The 15,445-nt window shown below is 42.4% G+C and overlaps 1 pseudogene across 1 annotated transcript; it reads left to right on the forward strand.

The window, feature by feature from the left end:
- Positions 1–7,696: 7,696 nt before the first annotated feature.
- LOC113613369 (anaphase-promoting complex subunit 11 pseudogene) lies at positions 7,697–8,204 on the forward strand (annotated as a pseudogene). Its single transcript, XR_003430208.1, has one exon. The product of XR_003430208.1 is annotated as an anaphase-promoting complex subunit 11 pseudogene (transcript).
- Positions 8,205–15,445: the final 7,241 nt, after the last annotated feature.

The following is a 15,445-nucleotide window of genomic DNA, read 5'->3' on the forward strand; positions in this document are numbered from 1 at the left end:
GGAAAACTTCCCTAATCAAGTCCAGTAAGCAGGGTGGGAGGGAGGGAGATACAAGAGGGAAGAGATATAGGAACATATGTATATGTATAACTGATTCACTTTGTTATAAAGCAGAAACTAACACACCATTGTAAAGCAATTTTACCCCAATAAAGATGTTAAAAAAAAAAAGAATGCTTCAATAATATCTTCCCATAAACTTTTCTCTTGCTGATGTTTTGTGAAACACAGCCTTTGCAAATATTGCAATCACCATGTACTGCTTTTCACTAGACTTGTTTTGGGAAAAAAGAAGAATTTAACAGGATATATTTTTGTTAGAATTAGAAAATAAAAGATTGAGACTTAAAAAAAAAAAAGTCCAGTAAGCACAGAGAGTCCCATACAGGATAAATACAAGGAGAAAAATGTCAAGACACATATTAATCAAACTATCAAAATTAAATGCAAAGAAAAAATATTAAAAGCAGCAAGGGAAAAACAACAAATAACATACAAGAAAATCCCCATAAGGTTAACAGCTGATCTTTCAGCAGAAACTCTGCTGAAGGGAGTGGCAGGACATATTTAGAGTGACAAAAGGGAAAAACCTACAACCAAGATTACTCTATCCAGCAAGGATCTCATTCACATATGATGGAGAAATTAAAACCTTTACAGACAAGCAGAAGCTGAGAGAATTCAGCACCACCAAAGCAGCTTTACAACAAATGCTAAAGGAACTTCTCTAGGCAAGAAACACAAGAGTAGGAAAAGACCTACAATAACAAACCCAAAACAATTAAGAAAATGGGAATAGGAACATACATATCGATAATTACCTTAAATGTAAATAGATTAAATGCCCCAACCAAAAAACATAGATTGGATGAATGGATACAAAAACAAGACCCTTATATATGCTGTTTACAAGAGACACACTTCAGACCTAGGGACACATCCAGACTGAAAGTGAGAGGTTGGAAAAAGATATTCCAAGCAAATGGAAATCAGAAGAAAGCTGGAGTAGCAACTCTCATATCAGACAAAATAGACTTTAAAGTAAAGACTATTATAAGAGACAAAGAAGGACACTACATAATGACCAACGGATCAACCCAAGAAGAAGATATAACAATTGTAAATATGTATGCACCCAACATAGGAGCAACTCAATACATAAGGCAAATACTAACAGCCATAGAAGGGGAAATCGACAGTAACACAATCAGAGTAGGGGACCTGATATTTATAGGACAGTCCATCCAAAAACAATAGAATGCACATTCTTCCCAAGTGCTCATGAAACATTCTCCAGGCTAGATCATATCTTGGATCACAAATCAAACCTTGGTGAATTTAAGAAAAGTGAAATCGTATCAAGTATCTTTTCTGCCCACAACGCTATGAGATTAGATATCAATTACAGGAAAATATCTCTAAAAAATTGCACACACATGGAGACGAAACAATACACTACTTAATAAGCAAGAGATCACCGAAGAAATCAAACAGCAAATTAAAAAATATCTAGAAACAAATGACAATGAAAACACGACGACCCAAAACCTATGGGATGCAGGAAAAGCAGTTCTATGAGGGGAGTTTATAGCAATACAATCCTACCTTAAGTTACAAGAAACATCTCAAATAACCTAACATTACACCTAACACAATTAGAGAAAGAAGAACAAAGAAACGTCAAAGTTAGCAGAAAGAAAGAAATCATATAGATCAGATCAGAAATAAATGAAAAAGAAATGAAGGAAACAAAAGCAAAGATCAATAACACTAAAAGCTGGTTTTTTGTGAAGATAAACAAAATTAATAAACCATTATCCAGACACATCAAGTAAAGATGGGAGAAAACTCAAATCAATAGAATTAGAAATGAAAAAGGAGAAGTAACAACTGACACTGCAGAAATACAAAGGATCATGAGAGATTACTACAAGCAACTACACGCCAATAAAATGGAAAACCTGGAAGAAATGGACAAATTCTCAGAAATGCACAACCTTCCGAGACTGAACCAGGAAGAAATAGAAAATATGAATAGACAAATCACAATCACTGAAATTGAAACTGTGATTAAAAGTCTCTTAATAAACAAAAGCCCAGGACCAGATGACTTCACAGGCGAATTCTATCAAACATTTAGAGATGAGTTAATACCTTCTCAGTTTAATCCTTCTCAAACTGTTCCAAGATATAGCAGAGGGAGGAACACTCCCAAACTAATTCTACGAAGCCACCATCACCCTGATACAAAAACCAGACAAAGATGTCACAAAGAAAGAATACTACAGGCCAATATCACTGATGAATATAGATGCAAAAATCCGCAACAAAATACTAGCAAACAGAATCCAGCAGCACATTAAAAGGATCATACACCATGATCAAGTGGGGTTTATCTCAGGAATGCAAGGATTCTTCAATATATGCAAATCAATCAATGTGATACACCATATTAACAAATTGAAGGAGAAAAACCATATGATCATTTCAATAGATGCAGAGAAAGCTTTCAATAAAATTCAACACCAATTTATGCTGAAAACCCTCCAGAAAGTAGGCACAGAGGGAACTTACCTTGACATAATAAAGGCCATATATGACAAACCCACAGCCAACATCATCCTCAATGGTGAAAAACTGAACCATTTCCACTAAGATCAGGAGCAAGACAAGGTTGTCCACTCTCACCACTATTATTCAACATTGTTTGGGAAGTTTTAGCCACAGCAAAAAGAGAAGGAAAAGAAATAAAAGGAATCCAAATCAGAAAAGAAGAAGTAAAGCTGTCCCTGCTTGCAATGACATGATACTATACATAGAGAATCCTAAAGATGCTACCAGAAAACTACTAGAGCTAAACAATGAATTTTGTAAAGTAGCAGGATACAAAATTTATGCATAGAAATCTCTTGCATTCCTATACACTAATGATGGAAAATCTGAAATTGAAATTAAGAAAACTCTCCCATTTACCATTGCAACAAAAATAATAAAATACCTAGGAATAAACCTACCTAAGGAGACAAAGACCTGTATGCAGAAAATTATGACACTGATGAAAGAAATTAAAGATGATACAAATAGATGGATATACCATGTTCTTGGATTAGAAGAATCAACATTGTGAAAATGACTCTACTACCCAAAGCAATCTACATATTCAATGCAATCCCTATCAAACCACCATGGACATTTTTCACAGAACTAGAACAAAAAATTTCACAATATGTATGGAAACACAGAAGAGCCCAAATAGCCAATGCAATCTTGAGAAAGAAAAATGGAGCTGGAGGAATCAGGCTCCCTGACTTCAGACTATACTACAAAGCTACAGTAATCAAGACAGTATGGTACTGGCACAGAAACAGAAAGATAGATCAATGGAACAGGATAGAAAGCCCAGTGATAAACCCACGCACATATGGTCACCTTATCTTTGATAAAGTAGGCAAGAATATACAGTGGAGGAAAGACAGCCTCTCCAATAAATGGTGCTGGGAAAACTGGACAGCTACATGTAAAACAATGAAATTAGAATACTTCCTAACAGCATACACAAAAATAAACTCAAAATGGATTAAAGACCTAAATGTAAGGCCAGACACCATCAAACTGTTAGAAGAAAACATAGGCAGAACACTCCATGACATAAATCACAGCAAGACCCTTTTTGACCCACCTCCTAGTGAAATGGAAATAAAAACAAAAATAAGTGGGACATAATTAAACTTCAAAGCTTTTGCACAGCAAAGGAAACCATAAATAAGACCAAAAGACAACCCTCAGAATGAGAGAAAATATTTGCATATGAATCAACTGACAAAGGCTTAGTCTCCTAAATTTACAAGCAACTCATGCAGTTCAATATCAAAAAACAAACAACCCAATCCAAAAATGGGCATAGACCTAAATAGACATTTCTCCAAAGAAGATATACAGATTGGCAACGAACACATGAAAGAATGCTCAACATCATTAATCATTAGAGAAATGCAAATCGAAACTACAGTGCGGTATCATCTCACACCCGTCAGAATGTCCATCATCAAAAAATCTAGAAACAATAAATACTGGAGAGGGTGTGGAGAAAAGGGAACCTTCTTTCACTGTTGGTGAGAATGTAAATTGATACAGCCACTATGGAGAACAGTATGGAGGTTCCTTAAAAAACTACAAATAGAACTACCATATGACCCAGCAATTCCAGTATTGGCGTATACCCTGAGAAAACCGTAATTCAAAGAATCATGTACCACAATGTTCATTGCAATTCTAATTACAATGCCAGGATATGGAAGCAACCTAAGTGTCCATCGACAGATGAATGGATAAAGAAGATGTGGCACATATATACAATGGAATATTACTCCGCCATAAGAACAAACGAAATTGAGTTATTTGTAGTGAGGTGAATGGATCTAGAGTGTCATACAGAGTGAAGTAAGTCAGAGAAACAAATACCGTATGCTAACACATATATATATGGAATCTAAAAAAAAAAAAAAAAATTGTTCATGAAGAACCTGGGGGCAAGACGGGAATAAAGACGCAGACCTACTAGAGAATGGACTTGAGGACAAGGGGAGGGGGAAGTGTAAGCTGGGACAAAGTGAGAGACTGGCATGGACATATATACACTACCAAACGTAAAATAGATAGCTAGTGGGAAGCAGCCGCAAAGCACAGGGAGATTAGCTCGGTGCTTTGTGACCACCTAGAGGGGTGGGATAGGGAGTGTGGGAGGGAGGCAGATGCAAGAGTGAAGAGATATTGTGATATATGTATATGTATATGTATAGCTGATCCGCTTTGTTTTAAAGCAATTATACTCCGATAAAGATGTTAAAAAAATAAAAGCAAAATAAAAAATATCAGAAAGCCCAACTAAATGTTGATAAACTCACATAACAAAAAGCTGAGAAAGGCACCATGGGATTACTTACATCAGAAGTACAGCAATTCACTTTGTTATAAAGCAGAAACTAACACACCTTTGTAAAGCAATTATACTCCAATAAAGATGTTAAAAATAAAAATGACAAATAAAAATAAATAAATTATACTTTTACTTAAAAAAAAATAGAAGAAAAAAGAAGTACAACATTGCCATCAAGATCTTGATGGATTTTGTATTCCCAAGTTGCCATCCTCTGACTTACCCCTTCATGGTCTCAAGGTGGTTATTACACTTCCAGGGATCAAATGAAGACAATGTCTTGCCAAATTTGCCACTGGTATTTTTTTTTTCATGAATCTGTTTTTTATTAGGTAGGAAATCTATTCTGAGAAGTCTTCCAGCAGTCTCCCACGTTTGGATCTCATGCTTGACTCTCCCTGGAAGGAGGAATGGGAATATAGTATCTGGCATTGGCAGACCTATACGTAGCCGGAATGGAGGCGGGGATGTGTGTTGTGGAGGTGGGATGGGGAAAATGACTATTTTGAAGGCAACCAAGGATGCCTGTCCATTCTCCCGGAACACAAAGACTCAATGATAAGGGACCATTGGCCCTTCAGTGTTTCCCAGTGGAATAGCTGTGTTCTAGACTAAGGCTATCAGAGCGTCTGGGAAAACGTTGTGGACACTGATTGCTTGTTTTTTACCTGCTGTTAATCTGATCTGATTTCTGTCTAAACACTAGACGCTGCATCACCTCTCCATTCTTGCTGTTGTCCCTTCTACTTGATGTTTGAACTAATTTCTCTGGTGTTTGACTCTCAAGTCTTTCTCACAGACGTCCAGCTTATCCTTACACATCTGGCTTCTCCTATTACCTGGTTAGGTGATGTAGGAGGCTGGGGACCCACAGGCAGAACAGGGGACTAGAGCAGAGACGTCTGCCACACCCTCCACTTCCTGCAGTGTCCAAGTGGAGCACGCACTTTGTGCAGCAGAACACCATGCCATAACCAGTCAGGAACCATCCTCTTTTCCATTACCAGCTGGGATGGAAATTAGGAAGACAATATTTAGGGACAGAAGGATTATAAATATTATATGACAAGAAATTTACAATAATAGAAAAGCAGACCATTGCTCTTTCCCTACCCCTTCCCTCAAGAAAAAAAAGTTCCCACATCTCATATGATCTCATTGATATAAAATGCACAGAGCAGGCAAATCCATAGAGACAGAAATCAGATCAGTGGTTGCCAGGGGCTGGGAGAGGTTGGGGGGAAGTGGGAAGTGACTGCTAATGGGTATGGGTTTGGGGGAATGTGATGAGAATATTCTAAAATTGATTGTGATGATAGTTGCACAACTCAGTGAATATATACTAAAACCCATTGAATTGTACACTTTAAATGGGTGAATTATATAATTTGTAAATTATGTCTCAATAAAGCTGTTCAAGAAAAAGAAAGTATGTGAGGCTTTTTTTTAAAGTTATTCATTGAATTCCAATGGTATCATTGCAGTCTCATAACCCACATTGCCACTTAGCCAATTCCTGGAATGTTACAAAAAAGGTATGAGAATTTTCCAGAACTCTGGTGTTGAAGAGGCATTTCTGCCCTTCAGTGTTCAAACCCAGGTTTGTTTGTCATTTGAGTGAGTAGAATGGACACCGACTGTCTTTTTTTTTTTTTTTTTTTTAGTAAATTTATTTATTTTATTTATTTATTTTTGGCTGCGTTGGGTCTTCGTTGCTGCGCATGGGCTTCCTCTAGTTGCAGTGAGTGGGGGTTACTCTTTGTTGCTGTGTGCAGGCTTCTCATTGTGGTGGCTTCTCTTTTTGCAGAGCACGGGCTCTAGGCATGTGGACTTCAGTAGTTGAGACACACGGGTTCAGTAGTTGTGGCTCGTGGGCTCTACAGTGCAGGCTCAGTAGTTGTGGCGCACAGGCTTAGTTGCTCTGTGGCATGTGGGATCTTCCTGGACCAGGGCTCGAATCTGTGTCCCCTGCATTGGCAGGCAGATTCTTTGCCACTGCGCCATGAGGGATGTCTTGAGGAAAATTGCACACAGTTGCCCTATCGATTTTTGGTCCTTGCTAATATGATTTCCAGGATAATTATCACAGAAATTTAATCCATGCTAGCAAGCTCTGTACACTGGAGGTTTTCGGCCTGTGATAGATCAGGAAAAATGTCACTTTAATAATAAATATAAATATCACTTTAATAAATGTCTGAAAAACATTTTTCCTTGTATGAAAATGAATGTTCCAATCTAGTTTTTGTATGTGAACATCATAGTAATCTAACTCCAAGGAGAAGTTTCTATTTTCTAACAGATAATACTATCTTCAATACATAAAGGGAAGGTGTTATTACTATGGCTATTTTGTAAGGTTCTCAGTTTCTTCCCAGAATCTTTTCAACGATTACCCTGGGTGAGTGCCACTGGATATCCACACTTGCAGCTCCGAGCTTCAGAGCTTAAATTGTTCCTCTAATAGTTTTCACCCCCTTTACAGTACAACAGAAAATGCTAAACGTTCACTGTCTAGAGCAGGTTCTTTAATTCTTTATGCTCTTTATCAAGGTATAATAATTCCAAGGTGTTTACTTATTCTATGCATATCTGCATATGTATGTTTGGGCCCCAAATTTGGGGAGGGTAGGCTATGAAGAGCAGATTTTGCTTGATTTTATCTTTGCCAGAAACTTCCTTAAAAACTAAAAATTTTGTAAATTAAAAAAGACCTGACATACCTTCCCGCGCGGCGCCGGCGCTGCCAACTGAAGGCGGGTGGGGCAGCGCGCGATTAGGTCGGCAGGGGCTTCCCGCACCATGAAGGTGAAGATCAAGTGCTGGAACGGCGTGGTCACTTGGCTCTGGGTGGCCAACGACGAGAACTGCGGCATCTGCCGGATGGCCTTCAATGGCTGTTGCCTGGACTGCAAGGTGCCAGGTGAAGACTGCCCGCTGGCGTGGGGCCAGTGCTCGCACTGCTTCCACATGCACTGCATCCTCAAGTGGCTCAACGTGCAGCAGGTGCAGCAGCACTGCCCCATGTGCCGCCAGGAGTGGAAGTTCAAGGAGTGAGGCTGCACTGCCCTACTCTCCCCTTGCCCTGAGACGGCCCCACCCCCACAGTGGCTCTGGGTGGCCATGGTCTCCACTGGGCCAGTCCCCTTTGGGCTGTGACAGGGTTGAAACGAGGACTGGAGCTGCGTTTGTTTTTTTTCCCATCACAACATTGACACTTTTATCCAATAAGTAAAACTCATTAAACCACATGAGCCTGGCAAAAAAACCAAAAAACAAAAACAAAGACCTGTGAGGGATTTTCCTGGTGGTGCAATGGTTAAGAATCCGCCTGCCAATGCAGGCGACATGGGTTTGAGCCCTGGTCGAGGAAGATCCCACATGCCATGGATCAACTAAGCCCCTGCGCCACAAGTACTGAGCCTGCGCTCTAGAGCCCAAGAGCTACAACTACTGAAGCCCACGAACCTAGAGCCCGTGCTCCGCAACAAGAGAAGCCACCACAATGAGAAGCCCGTGCACCACAACGAAAAGTAGGCCCCACTCGCCACAACTAGAGAAAAGCCTGAGTGCAGCAACAAAGACCCAATGCAGCCAAATATAAAATAAATTAATTAAAAATAAATAAATAAAAATAAGAAAAGAAGATACATTCCTTCTACCAAGAAATAATTATCTTCCTTTTAAACCAGATACAAAATAAACTCAAAATGGATTAAAGACTTAAATGTAAGACCTGACACCATAAAACTTCTAGAAGAACACATAGGCAGTATGCACTTTGATATCGGTCTTAGCAATATTTTCTCAGATATGTTCCTCAGGCCAGGAAAACAAAAGCAAAAATAAACAGATGGGATTCCATCAAACTCAAATCTTTTGCACAGTGAAGGAAACTATCAACAAAGGGAAAAGGCTGCCTACTGAATGGGAGAAGATGTTTGCACACAATGTCTCTGATGAGGGCTTAACACCTAAAATAGACAAAGAGCTCATTCAGCTCAACCCCCAAAAAACAAAAAACAAAAACCCAATGGGCAGAAGAGCTGAACAGACATTTCCCCAAGAACATACAGATGACCAACAGACACATGAAAAGATGCTCAACATCATCAATCATCAGACAAATGCAAATCAAAACCACAATGAGATATCACTTCATTCTTGTCAGAATGGCTGTCATCAAAAAGAACACAAATAACAAATGTTGGAGAGGATGTGGTGAAAAGGGGACCCTTATATACTGTTTGTGGGAATGTAAATTGGTGCAGCCACTGTGGAAAACAGTACTGAGGTTCCTAAATAAACTAAAAATAGAACTACCATACAACCCAGCAATTCCACTTTTAGGTATTTATCAAAAGAAAACAAAAACACTAATTCAAAAGGATATATATGCACCCCAACGTTCATAACAGCGTTATTTACAATAACCAAGATATGGAAGCAATCTAAGTGCCCATTGACAGATGAATAGATTAAAAAATATGTGGTACGCACACACATACACACACACACACACACACGCAATGGACTATTACTCTGCTATCAAAAAAGAATGAAATTTTGCCATTTGCAACAGCATGGATGGACCTTATGCTTAGCGAAATCAGTCAGACAGAGAAAGACAAATATCATATTATTTTATTTCTGTGTGGAATCTAAAAATCAAAACAAATGAAAGAACGAACAACAAAATAGCAACAGACTCATAGATACAGAGAACAAACAGGTAGTTTTTAGAAGGAAGAGTCGTATGGGGATGCCAGAAATAGGTGAGGGAGATGAAGAGGTACAGATTTCCAGTTACAAATAAATGAGTCACGGGAATGAAATGTATTGTATTAGTGGGGCATATGGTCAATAATAGTTTAATATTTTTGTCTGGAGACAGATGGTGACTAGACTAATCATGATGATCATTTTGAAATGTATAGACATAACACTGTGTTGTGTGCCAGGAACTAACATAGTGTTCAAGGTCCAATATACTTTGAAAAACAAACAAACAAACTCATAGAAGAAAAGACCAGATCTGTGGTTACAAGAGGTGGGGGGTGATGGGAAGGGGAACTGAATGAAGGTGGTTGAAAAGGTACAAACTTCCAATTATAAGGTAAATGAATACTAGGAGATATGGTACATATATACAAGGGAATATTACTCAGTCATAGAAAGGAACAAAATTGGGTCATTTGTAGAGACGTGGATGGATCTAGAGACTGTCATACAGAGTGAAGTAAGTCAGAAAGAGAAAATCAAATATGTATTAATGCATATATGTGGAACCTAGAAAAATGGTACAGATGAACCTGTTTGCAGGGCAGAAACAGAGACACAGATGTAGAGAACAAACGTATGGACACCAAGGGGGAAAGCGGCAGGGGATGGTGGTGGGATGAATTGGGAGATTGGGACTGACATGTATACACTGATATGTATAAAATAGATAATAAGAACCTGCTGTATAAAAAAATAAATAAAATAAAATTCAAAAATTCAAAAAAAAAAGATAAATGAGTACTAGGGATGTGATGTCCAACATGATAAATACAGTTACCACTGCTGTGTGTTATATATGAAAGTTCTTAAGAGTAAATCCTAAGAGCCCTCCTCACAAGGGAAGATACATGTTTTCTGTTTCTTTTATTTTGTGTCTATATGAGAGGATGGACAGTCGCTAAACTTCATGATGATTGTAAGTCGGATTGGTACGCTGTATACCTTACATTTATACAGTGCTGTGTGTCTGTACCTCAATAAAACTGGGGGAAAATAAAATAAAATCTGAAAAAAAGAAATAATTGTCCTTAACAAGTGGTTTCCATTTTCCCAGTCTTTTCCAATTGACAGTGCAGTGGGGTGTGTGTGCGCGTGTGCGCACAAGAGGGTAAGGGTGGTGAGGCTCCAGGGCTGTCTGCTTCTGTAAACTGATGTCCTCACAGGTGGACATGCATGTCAGTCCTGCATCCCTTGTCCTGTATCGGTGGCCACACATTCCATGTTACTCAGCAGCCCCGGCTGTTCACAATTGGGCCATTCCCAGTTTTTCGCTCTACTAATTGTACTGTACATCTGCATCCTTCAGTCTCTATTTTTTTTAAGGACTGGTCCCTATAAGTGGAATTTGGGGAACACAATTCATACGTGTTTTTAGGTGTTGGCTGCAGTTTCCACTATCTGTGTCTCTTCATCAAGTTTGCGCCTCGTTTGGGAAAGCAGGGGATCCCGAGAGCCCGGAGCTCCACCTGAGGCAGGGAGGTGGCCTACTGGGCAGTGAAGGCCCTCAGAGTGTCTGAGAGTGACCCGCGGAGCAGGGAGGGGCCATCCCAGTCCCCTGGCCCAGGTTTCCCGCCCCACTCCCCTGTCCTGTTTCCCGGAGCTCATCTTAGCCCTGCCGGTCCAGTGACACACCCAGCCCTGCCCGGCCCCACCCGGGAGCCACCCAACCCTCGGCTCCTAACTCCGCTTCCAAGCCAAGAACGCATGCCCTGCTTCCCGGCCAGAGGAGGCTTCAGGCCCGGCCGTTCCCTCCCTCTCCAAGGTGGGGCTCCTTCTTCCCAAGAGAGCACCTCTCAGAGCAGGTGGGCGACTTACAGACGTGGCTTTGACTGTGCTCAGGCCAGACGAAGTTCTGAGCCGCTACAGCAAGAACCGCTGCAGCTTGTGTGAGCAGGAGAGGCCTTAGTAAAGCACGTGGGCGCCCTGGGAGCTGCGGGAAGGTCAGAGCTTCGGGCTGGGGGCTCTGGAGGCGGCACCGCCCCTGAGCACCCCTCGGGCTCCCCAGCAGTGACCCCTGGCTCGGACCTGCGCCAGCCCCCAGCCCTGGCACCCCTCACATTCAGCTTCTGCGTGGGGTGGCGTTCTGCTTCCCGCCCAAGACGCCAGGTGAGGAGAAGGGGGGAGCCCTCACCTCCCTCAAGGTGAGGACAGAGGGCGCTCTATCTGTGGCTGCGGGTCAGCGATCTCTCTCTCCTCGGCCAAGAGATGGGTCCCCATGCACAGAACATAGACCTTCACAGGGAGGACACTCAGGGCTCCCCTGAGGGTAAGAGAGGGACGCCCCTGATGGAACCGGGGTGGAGAGCAGTGAGGACCACGGGACAGGGTCCCCACGGCAGGGGCAGTGCCGTCACGGTTACGGGCTCAGGCTCAGTGTTGGTTTGTATGAAGAGGCCCGGATTCTTCCCAGTGTTGTTTCCATTAAAGACTAACTTCTTCTCCAGAAACTGACTTTCAATATCGACCCGCGAGAAGACACTGCCCCCTGCCCCCGGTGGCTGCGGGACCCTGAGATGCTGTCTCGGGGCGAGGCACAGGGGAGGTGGGAGGCACCCCAGGGAGCTCAGCACAGCTCACTGTGGCTGCTTGGAAGGAGGGACCCTCTTTGCTGGGCGTCCCGGCCTGTGGTCCGAGGAGGAGACGGCACTATGCACGGAGCTCCAGGGTCAGCTCTGCACACTCAGAACCTCATCGTCCTCAGCCACAGGCTCATATCCAGCTCCAGGGATGCCCTGAGTCTGATGGCGTGAGCCCCAGTGCTGTTCCCCACCGCAGGACAAGGGACATCCCAGCCAATGGGAGTGAGAAAAAGGCTTTCTGGAGAATCATCTGAGTCTGAGGGAGCTGGGTCCTCAGCAGAGGGAACAAAGTGGGCAGAGGCAGGGAGCCCAGGGCAGCAGAGGGCTTGCAGGGAGGTCATATCAGCAGGTACAGCTAAGGATGATCCAGTCCTTACCTAGGTCTCTTTTCCAGACATGAATCGTCTCATTGAATCTCTTAAAACCCCAGGAAGAATGTAGAAACACTGTCCCTGTTTGACTGATGAGGGAATGGAGCCGAAATAAACTGCCCCATTTTCTGCCCCACAGACCGGCAGCGGCAGGATTTGAACCCAGTGTTCAGTAGACCCCTGTAGGGCCCACCTGACAAGCAGGCTGCAACCAGATGCTGCAGGGGGACTTCTCAGCTCTGATAATACAACAACCTTTACTCTTGGTGCCCATAGAGAGACCTCCTTCTGCCCAGATATCGGCTGATCCTGGCACCACGAGGGCCCCCAGTGGCCAGGGTGGGTCGTTCCTGGCCAAAAAACCAAGCTCCATGCATAAGTGGTGGCCCCGCCCCAGATCTCAGTGAGTTCTCAAGGTCTGGGGATCCGATTTCTGGAGGAATCCAGGGAGAAGCAGTGTGGAGAGAGCGTAAGGTCCAAGGGCAGAGAGACTGCACTCTGGTCCCTGCTCAGCCTCTTCTTAGCTGGGAGATCGAGCAAGGCTGTGAGCCTCAGTGCCCAATCTCTAAAATGGAGAAAATAACTGGCACTGCTTAATGGGTTTTGGGAGAATTACTGGAGAAATGACCTGTATAATTCTTGCCTGGGGCCTGAGGCACACTAAGAGCCAAATGGAAAGCAGTCATGTTGGTGACCCTTTATGAAAGGTGTCACCTTTAAGAAACCGACTCCAAATCCAAAGTCATGAAGATTTGCTCCTATGTTGTCTTCTATAAGTTTATAGATTTAGCTCCTAAATTTAGGTCTTTGATCCATTTTGGATGAATTTTTAAATTTTATGTTAGGCAAGGGTCCATCTCATTCAGACACACATAATTTCACCTGTCTGCCTGTGTAAGGAGGGGCATCTCCCATCCAGTGCATTACCTTTAGTTGTTATTTGTAAGGAGTTTTCATTAGATTCCAAAGGTTTGAAGAATAAAAGGAAATTAAATAATCCTCAAAGAAATGCTCTAAGGCTATAAAACATGTTCTGAGGAAGACTGTTTGTAAAAGGTTTGACGGGGGGGTGGGGTGGGGGGGGTGGGGGGCAGTGTGATTGTCACTAGCAGCCACGCACTGCCCTCTGGTGGTCACATGAGAAATGACAGGAGTGTTCAGGGTTCCCTGGTTCTGTTGCAAAAGAAGCCACATCTAGGGCTTCCCTGGTGGCGCAGTGGTTGAGAGTCAGTCTGCCGATGCAGGGGACACGGGTTCGTGCCCCGGTCCGCGAATATCCCACACGCCACAGCGGCTGGGCCCGTGAGCCATGGCTGCTGAGCCTGCGCGTCTGGAGCCTGTCCGCAACGGGAGAGGCCACGACAGTGACAGGCCCGCGTACCGCAAAAAAAAAAAAAAAAAAAGGAGGCCACATCTAAACTCAGATATCTTCACAGGATTGCAGGTAGATCAAAACCAAATTTGTAAGATTCAACGTTTAGGGGGGAATCTTCTAGTGGAAGTAATTTTCCTATTATTTCACACTATGGAAAAATAGGCTTCTTCCCAAGTGCAGTATATCAGGGAGCATTTATGGAGCCCCTGAGTCAGGCACTGGGCTCCAGGACAGAAAGTCAATGCCTCTCAGGATGCACTGGGGGTGGCGTGGGAAAGTGTTGGTCACACCTGGTCTGCATCGCAGCTCTGTGTGTCTGGTTGAAAGAAAACAGAATATCAAACCAAAGCATGTTTATGGAATCCTTCCCATTGTATTAACACTAAAACCTTTTTAAAAATTTGAGAACTACCGCTCAGCATATCTATATTTCATCTAAATTAGATGCGATCATCTTATATTCCTAGTTACCTTTTCACTTAATATTAGTACTTATCCAAGTCATCAAAAGTTTTTGAAAACAGTATTCCTTAATATCTTATACATAAATTACGTTTCCATTTCACCATGGAAATATAGTACCCCCAAAAGTTTTAAATTTTAATCTAAAGCTTGCCTTTTACATTGATTTTAATGAGAATTCCTCTGAAGAGCTAAAATTCTTATGGAAAGTAAGTTATTTTGAGTCCTTGTTCCTTTTATCTGTTATTCCTTATCATTTATTTCTAAGGACTCTTTCACTTTCTTGATATTTTTGCATTTACCTGTAATTTTTCACTGAGATAATATTTTAAATTCCGATTTTAAGAATATCAAGAAGGACCTTGATGTACATAGATGCAAAAATCCTCAACAGAATATTAGCAAACCAAATTCAAGAATACATTAAAAGAGGGCTTCCCTGATGGCGCAGTGGTTGGGAGTCCGCCTGCCGATGCAGCGGACACGGGTTCGTGCCCGGTCCGGGAAGATCCCACATGCCGCGGAGCGGCTGGGCCCGTGAGCCATGGCCGCTGAGCCTGCGCGTCCGGGGCCTGTGCTCCGCGACGGGAGAGGCCGCAACAGTGAGAGGCCCGCGTACCGTAAAAAAAAAAAAAAAAAAAAAGAATACATTAAAGGAATCATACACCATGATCAAGTGGGATTTATTCTAGGGATGCAAGAATGATTTAATATCTGAAAATCGGGACTTCCCTGATGGTCCAGTGGGTAAGACTTTGCACTCTCAATGCAGGGGGCCCGGGTTTGATCCCTAGTCGGGGAACTAGATCCTGCATACATGTCACAACTAAGAGTTCGCATGCTGCAACTATGAGCCTGCATGCCGCAACTAAAGATCCTTCATGCTGCAACTAAAGATCCCACATGCTGCAACGAAGATCCCAAAACTAAGACCTGGCAC

The sequence above is a fragment of the Aethalodelphis obliquidens genome, unplaced genomic scaffold (assembly GCF_003676395.1).
Source record: "Aethalodelphis obliquidens isolate GAN/ISIS:26980383/991018 unplaced genomic scaffold, ASM367639v1 scaffold87, whole genome shotgun sequence".
Taxonomy (NCBI): domain Eukaryota; kingdom Metazoa; phylum Chordata; class Mammalia; order Artiodactyla; family Delphinidae; genus Aethalodelphis; species Aethalodelphis obliquidens.